At 43.8% G+C, this 8348-nt stretch overlaps 1 long non-coding RNA gene across 1 annotated transcript; it reads right to left on the bottom strand.

The window, feature by feature from the left end:
- Positions 1-1572: 1572 nt before the first annotated feature.
- LOC135312865 (uncharacterized) lies at positions 1573-3127 on the bottom strand. The gene is made up of 3 exons (XR_010372484.1): positions 3016-3127; positions 2719-2779; positions 1573-2145 (listed from the first exon to the last, which is right to left on the bottom strand). It is a non-coding gene; the product is annotated as an uncharacterized LOC135312865 (long non-coding RNA).
- Between the last annotated feature and the right edge of the window lie 5221 nt (positions 3128-8348).

Below are 8348 nucleotides of genomic sequence, written 5' to 3'. Positions count from 1 at the left end.
CAAAAGCTTTATGCTCTCACTAGGTTTCACAAGCCCTGCCTTCCTCACGGGTGTTGAAGCTTATCTTTCTCCTCTCTGTTCAGTAGACAGACAGACCAGTGTTACTCAACGTTGATAATATTAATGAGGCGCCAAAAGCTTGTAGTAAGTTGCTTTGCAGTTGAAATGGATCAAGTTCTTGCCCAGTTTTCGGACAATTTCAATGCAAATGAGAAGAAGAAAGAAAGGTATTATTTGATGATGGGAACATGACATTATTAACAAGGAAGCCATCACTTGTCTGGCATCAAGCTCAGCGTTAAACAAATGCATGTTTCCTAATGGCCATCTAACAGGTGCTTGATTGCAGTTGTGCTCTGGCTTTCAACCAGGCTGTGCCAGACATAGGCCAGGAGTGGTACTCAGGATCCACATGCCCTGATCTTTCCTCATCCCATGCCTGGAAATGCACCCCTGAGATGACCAAACCGAAGGCTTCCCCATCATATGGCAGGAATGAATACCCAAAATTTTGGTCATGGGAGAAACACTTCTCCACAGTAAGATCTACACACATGCCATCACATCATCCCAGCACCAATGCAAACTCTCATCATATGAACAGACAAGTGCCTGTCACAGTACTAGGGGTGCATGCGTTTTGGGCATGCAACTCACATGCATTTGGTTAAGTCTTGGAGCAGCTTCAAGGCCTCAGCAAAGAGGTCAGTAGGAGGACAAATCATTGAGGTCTGAAGGGCTGAAAAAGAATAGTGGGTAGTGGGGATTACATGGGTTTCACAGAGGATGAGGGGGTATGAGTTCTTACTGGAATGCATCAAATGGAATTTTGTCACAGTGTGTCAAACATGCTCAGACTGTGCCCAATGTCAATTCCTCAAAAGATACTCAGGGGAGGTGTCCTGTGAGGAGGGATGGTGGAGCTCGTTTGAGTACCAGTTGCTGGCAGATGCGAGGGAATGGTCTGTGAAGCTAAAACCAGAAGAGTAAGATGATATCACCACAGGCAAGTGGCAAATATCTCAGGCAGGTTACCTCAAACCACGTAGAGTTTTACCAGCCCTCTTAACAGCCTCCTCAAACTTCCCACCAGAAAAATCTAGGAAGATGCTAATGTATCTAGAAAGTATGCACCTGTATGTGCTTGTTAATGCAATGTGAGTGAAAAATAGGACTGAGAGAAGTATTAATTCTGTCAATAATAATTAAAATATACAATTTCTGTTAAAAAGTAGCTTTAAAAGATTATTTGCATATTTCCTGCATAGCATGTGGCTTTTCAAAGAGTGCAGATGAAGAGCGACAGCTATGAATTATTGTAACATTTCCTAAAAACTGAAAAAAAGGGTAGTTTTAAGTTGAGGCTTTTAAGAATTTCCATTTTTGAATACTGTAGAGGGACATCTTGCCACTTAACTGTCTCAAGGACTTTCACTGGCAAGTGCATATTGACCGGCAAAATAATGAAGGGTTGGTTTTAAGCTCTAATCTAGCTTTAAATCACCTATTTTGAAAAATTAATGGCCTGCATATTTCTGTATAGTAAGTCGTGACATTGTGACAAGGTATCCATTTACTGTTTAATAATATATACATAGATATATATACATACTCACACACATGTATATACTTTTACACAGAAATACTTTTTGTTCATAACTTCTCTTCCACCCTTCAGTTCTTGCCAGTGTTTCCTTGCAATATAAATTCAAATAATATCTACCTTTCTATCATTCTTGAAGCCTTGATTGCCGTAACTTTGTCTTTCAAATCCAACTAAATCTTCAGTACAACACTAAAACCAAAATAATCTTCCTCCTTCATTCCTGATGGTCATGCCCATTGTTTAGGTTTCATTCCAAATTCATTATCAAACAGAGCTGTAAATAAATGTTGCCTGAACTACCTGCAAGCATAAGTCTTCAGCACACAATTTTTCCATACAGAAGTAAGGGCAGAATTGGGCACCACGATCATCTCTTTTTGTCACTATAGCAGAACTTCATTCGGGACAGTGCCAAGAGGTGATTTTCCAGCAGTCTCACTGTCCAGCACTCAAATCACCGCAGAACCAGACAGAGAAGATATTTTCTTCAGCACAAAAAGGGAGAGTTGTTAGAAGAGAAGGGAGGTTGGATTTCATCCCTTTAGTGAGAAACAGAGTAGGAACATACCACTCAGGAAAGTGCTTGCTTCATCACAAGGTTAAAAGTTAGAGAGTTCCCCCGGTTCAGATGGGAGCATAGAGGTGGCTACCATTTTCATTTAGCTGCATTAATTGGTTTCCCAAGTCTGTGCTGGCACCTGGAGTGTCTCAGTGCCCAGACGCTGCGGTGGCTGGGGGGCCACGATGGGAAGCACCAAGGGCAGCCCGGACTCGCTGTGCCGCATCACACCAAAACCCCTCCAAGCCCACCCCTGGCATTAGCAGCTCTTGTTGGCTACCCTGCTGCTCCCAGTGACCCCATGAAGAGAGAAATGCCTTCTTCTCCTTTGTTTTTAAACATCTGACTTTTAAACAACTGGCAAATCTAGCTGAAGTTAATATAGCAAAGATTTCATTCCGTGTGACTAAGGGTCTACAACACATCAGTGAAGTTATCTACCTCCAGTCCTAAAGTGGTTTGGATTTAGTAGTGAGGAAATCTAGCAAACTAATAAACCAGTGCCTCCTGCAGCAAAATAGGCAGCTCCAGCAGCATATGTAGTTTTTCTCACCTCCAGGCTGTGTAGCCCGCATCTTCACAGAGACCAGATGGTTGGAGTCAGCTCTGTGGGCCTGTAACAATACACGCATGAAAAACATGTAGTGCTATGATCATGAGGAAAAGATGCCCTAATACGTAACAAAATAAACTGGAGCGTTGCTTTACTGAACAACCAAAAATGCCTGAATCTGTCCGGGCATCCCGGACCAAGCTGCTTTGTCAAAAGTACGTTAACTTTGGCTATGAACACAGCTATGTGTTCTGTTGTTATGAAAATCTAGACCCTTTTCCCAAATTTTTCTTTTACCATGGAATAAAGGAATGATAAGCTTCTTTCATCACCACTATCCTTAGTTATTTATCTCGTAAATGTCATAATCTTTGGGGCTCTATAGCTATATTTTTTCTATGCCCTTCTAGGATATGTCCCTCTAGTAGACGGAGTAAATCATTTACCACTGCTGGCAATCATTCACCCAACTATCAGAGAAAACCAAGCAGTGCTGAGTGAAGGTCAGGGATCAGCTCCAGCCCAGACAGGCACAGCTGGGTTCTCACGGGGACGGCTTTGAAATGGGTCGGTGGGAATCTGCAGGCTGGTTCTAAGAGTGCATGTCGGGGGGGCACACAGTGGTCAGCACAGTGCCAAGGGCGCCCCTCCGCCCTGCAACGGGCAGCTGTGGTGCAGAGCAGGGAATCCCTTCAAGGCTGAGGTTCCTTTCCTTTTTCCATTTAATCTGAATATATATTTTTTTCTAGCCTGTTTACCTCTCAGCTTTTTTCCATTAGGAAAAAAAGCAATGTCCACAAACTGAACACCTGTTGTAAATCCAATTATTTTATAATTCATGGGTGTTGTCCTTCAGCAGCGTCTTATGCTCACTTTCCTCCATGTCCAAAAGCCCTAATTCTACTTAATCTCTCATCAGGCATCACAGCCGTAATACCTAATTAGCATCACCAAAACAAGGTAGTCATTCAACCCATAAAACAGGATAGGGATGGGAGGTACTTGGTATAACCTGCAACCACCACCCCAGCAGTATTTCCAGATAAAACTTCAATTTCCTCACATGGGCTGAAAAGCTGCCATTATCTGAATTTAAAAGAAAGCAATTTTTCTGAGCAGATAGTCAGTAGCCCTTGGTTGAACTGAGTTTACATTAGAGACTCATCTGGCACAGCTGAAATAAGGTGGCTCTGTGCAATTGATGTGCAGGTGAGCCTGCTTCAAAAGCCTTGTGAAAATACTAGGACATCAGCGTGGCCCGCAGAGGTGTGACTAACCCTTTCTCATTCCAGCAAGAGACACCTTGTGTGACTCCATCAGCCTGAGATGACCTAAAATCTTAGAAATAAATGGATGGTAAAGAGCCCTCCTCCTTCTGTGCATGTTGTGCCTATGATTGCTATACAGATGGTCATAAAGGTGGATGTGAGCTGACTAACTCCAGTTTTCTACGCTTAGGTTGTGCAGAGGTCTCTGAATTGTCCATATATTGTCTGAATATCCAGGGTCTTCGGACAATTAAGGTCTACGGACTTGTTGCTGCAATTTTTCCTCCTTTACCTCATCCTCTCATTTACATTTTCAAAATGTAAAAAATGAAAGCATCAAATAAGGGATTGTGTCATACTTGACCTCCATATTAGTCTTGGTTTTGTCCATAAGTCCTTCTCCAAGGCTGCGAACTGACAATCTTTGTGCATAACGTTAAAAGACCGGTAACAAAGTGCTAGGAATTGCCTAGCTAACACTGAAACTATTCCCGCAGGAATGGGAGCTGGGTGCAGCATGTGAACATTATTTCCTACAGATCCTAATCTTTCTTTTTGAACCCCCCCCTCCAAGAAAACACAAGGTACAGTGTACGTACGAGGGTGTGGAGGTTTTCACTGGTTTTTAGCTCTGTTTTCTTTTAACATAGACTTCTGTTTACTCAGAAATACAGGGAAGAGTTACTAATTCTTGCAGAGCAGCATGCTTGTATTTATTCTGAATTGTGTATCCACATCAAGTGAGTCAAGAGAAGATGTGTTTTGGAAAATACCATATTTGTGCAATATCAGATACGAAGCTGGAAATGCAATTACTGTAACCCTGCTCTGCAGGCATAATGTTAGTTTTTCACACCATTCCGGGTACGGGTGTCAGATTTGAAACTCAGCTTAAGTGAGACCTGAGATTTCTCCTGCGATTACACTCTTTTTAAAAGAGCATGGGATGCATATATACTCTCTTCCATATTTGCTACTTACACGGCAGGTAGCCTGGTAGAAAGGGGGTCCATGCTGCAGCTTTCCGGGTGCAGTGGAGGGCGGGGGGGGTGGCCGGGGCCGGCGGCAAGCCCTTACCACCAGGGGGCAGGAAACACCCCAAAAAAAGCCGGGGATGCCATCGGGGAGGGCAGCAGGGACCTGCCGCCAAAATACCCTTCCTGCATAGGGGCTTATCGCGTCCTGGGACCCTCACCCTGGCACTGCGCAGCCTCCCGAGCAGCTTGGCCAGGCTCGGCCGGGCCCTTTCATGGGCACAAAGTCAGCTGTCCTTATTCCTGCTCCTGCAGCAACGAGGTATTTAAGTCCGTAACTCCCCCCGAAACGGCAGGCCAGGAACCCAAAGTGGAATTTCTCTCGCTCAGCTGTTTCAGACTGAGGCTGAAGTGAAATGTCTGGTTGACTCACCATTGATGATGGAGGGTTATCCAGCCTGCAGGGTTAGCCCCTGTCCATGCACTCACACCACGGACGTGCATAAGGTAGAGACGAATGCCTTCATGCCTTCCAGTGGGAGTTTGGCACTGCTTTCCATTTGTGGGTTTGAGCTTGCCTTGGGAGCCAGAAGCTGCTGTCCTGCTGTCCATTCTTAGCACTGAGATTTTTTTATATATGTCTTTTACTCAATATTTTTGAGGAAATGGTCAAACCTAGAATTAGTTTTTCCTTCAAATATCATGAGGAAAAGATATTTGGCTTGATATATTTACAGCAGCTTTCCTTTTCACCAATATTAATATTTCCTTGCATTAATCCATATTTCCTGCCTTGGTTCCTCCTTTCCCTCTGTAAAGCCATGCACATCTCAAACGTGCCTGTACACACAGCACTGTAGAAGACTCACATTTTTTGTTCTTTCCAGCTCTTGTAAAATGATGTCTTGTTCCCATCAGCGGTATCAGGAGCTTTTGGGATAAATTTAATCTCCATGTGCACATGCAGAAGCAGACAAGGTACATTTCATTGCACAGCTCCACATTAAAGACCCTGTTTAGCTTTTATAAATGACTCACCCAATAGCTCAGTCCACCGAGGCCTCATTTCTAAGAGACAATCTGGTCTTTAAGTACGTGTTCAAATGAGGGATCACAACACCAAATTAGCAGCACATGTGGACATGACACTGGATTCATGCAGCATGCATGAACATCAATACTTTGAGTCATTATTTTCAGGGCCAAATCAGGGGTGCTGTTTCTTACACAGTCTCTCCCAAGCCTTGTTACAGCAGGAGCTGACTCCGTGTTCCTCCCTGGCATTGATCCATTTTGCTCTACTATTATGAAAAGCAATAAAGCAATAGTTTAAAATAGTTATAAATAGTTATAATGCTGAGTCTTTTCTCCCATAGCGCTGGACAGATAGAAGAAATTTCCATCTATTTGTCCTGCTGCAAAAGACTCACCTTCCTCAAATCAGCTTGATCACACTTACAGGGTTAGATTCCCCTTGCAGAAACAGTACTGTACCTCTGATTTTAAAAGCAGGCCTTGAACACCTTGCTGTGATAGACAGAGCTCGGTGCAGGAAGATGAAGAGGATTTTGCAGAAGGTAGTATCTAGAAATGCCTTAAAAATGGGAGAAAAAAGTAATTTTAAAAATACATACACAGGCAGAGTTAACACTACTGTGCATGACCAAGTGTTTGGGAGCAGTAGGAGAAGGCTGGGAGATGGAGGAGGAAGAATGGGGAAGCACTGTTCTTGGAGGCCGAAGTTTCCATTTTGGCAAGGGTGCTGCAGGGAAGTGTTGCTTCAGCTCATGAAGTGTGACAGTATCTACCCATTTCTCTCAAGTGCTGGTAAGCATGTTCTGTAAATACTTTTGTGCTTTAAGGTAGTAAACACTGAGATGGAAACATCAGATTTGTGTGAGAAGAGTGGAGGTGAGGGATTTAGTTTAAACACTGTCACCAATAACAAGTAAGCACTGAAGATATCTGCTTACACAGAAAAAGGAATGGTAGGCAGGGGAAAAATATCCTCATCTTTTTGCTCCTCTTTTTCTAGTTTACACATCATACAGTAGATAGCAATTAAATTGAAATATAACCTGTGGTGTAGTGTGATCAGTTGGAAAAGTGAGAACCACGAGAGACTTCAATTGATCACACAATAACAGATGGCGTAATAAAACCTGGGACAATAAGGAATATTTGTGGAACAAATGAAAGATCAACTTCCCTTCTGTTGCAGAAGCAAAAAATAGGCAAGTGTTAAAGAACAATCTAAAAGGCAAATTGATGAGGGAAAGAACATATGGCAAAGATGGAAACTGTTAAATACACACAGAGGAAAATGTATGTTTCTAAACCGTCTTTACAGCACGCCTGTTCCTAGCTTTTTCATGCTTTTTTTTTGCTACAGTTTGTGAAGAAATAATTCCTTGGTTCTGTGTAGTACAAAGCATGAAGGAACTAGGTCAAAAATATAGGTTCAGCAAAAGCTTAAAGAAAAGCACAATAGGCAGAGGAAAGAGAAAATGAGGCTTTATCACAGGTGATCTGAACAAAAATGCTACCAAGATTTTTTTCCCCACACATATTGTAAAAGAGATTATGCCATGTTTAGAAAGTGACTGCAGCTAGAAATGGGATGGGAATCAGCTCTGTCTAAGCACCAACGCTATACTTTTCAGTGCAGTATCTAAACAGCAACATCCAGTGTATTCCATCCTCCGTTCTGCTGGGAAAAGAAGAAAGACAAGAAACATGGGAGCCATCAATAAACTCCTCAAATACCAGAGTCTCTTACAACTGCTCAGAGTCTGTTGCACAGTCTGCTGCAGGGCCAGAGGAGCCCGGTAGGTAAGATGCAGTGCCCAAGCAGAGATCCAGCCTACAAGGCAGCTCCAGCCACAGCCAGAGGTCACTCACTCTCTGTGGGACACGCAGGACCTCATACACCTGGCATTTCAGCAGCCCAAAATGGTCTTCAGCTTCTGGGTGAGGCAGATGTGTGGAGGGCAGGTACCCAGGTCGGTGCTCACTGCCATCCCCAGGTTGGCGCGTTCAAAGCAGCATGGATGCAGCCAGTGCTCCTCGTCCCAGCAGTGACGGCTCCAGGGCCCGTCTGTGAGGAGCTCACTGCAGACTCAGCACTGAGTAACCTGGCTCCTCATGGGGGCAAGAAGGCTGTCTTTAAGCATGTGCTTGAACCGCAGATTTCAGGGAGAACACCAGGCCTTGTTGTTCCCTCACTCTGTGCCCAGCTTTTAGCTAGGAAGGTCCCACAGAGTTCACTGGGACTGTCCTATATTTAAAAGAAAGGCCTGCCAGCTATCTGTGAGTTGCAGGGGTGACAGAGGGTGAGAGGGCTGTGTTTCACACATGGGCACGGCCCACTTGTATAGTGGGATAAAGA

The sequence above is a fragment of the Phalacrocorax carbo genome, chromosome 3 (genome assembly GCF_963921805.1).
Source record: "Phalacrocorax carbo chromosome 3, bPhaCar2.1, whole genome shotgun sequence".
Taxonomy (NCBI): domain Eukaryota; kingdom Metazoa; phylum Chordata; class Aves; order Suliformes; family Phalacrocoracidae; genus Phalacrocorax; species Phalacrocorax carbo.
Note: the sequence above shows the minus strand (reverse complement) of the source record. Positions and strands in the feature narration are given on the sequence as shown.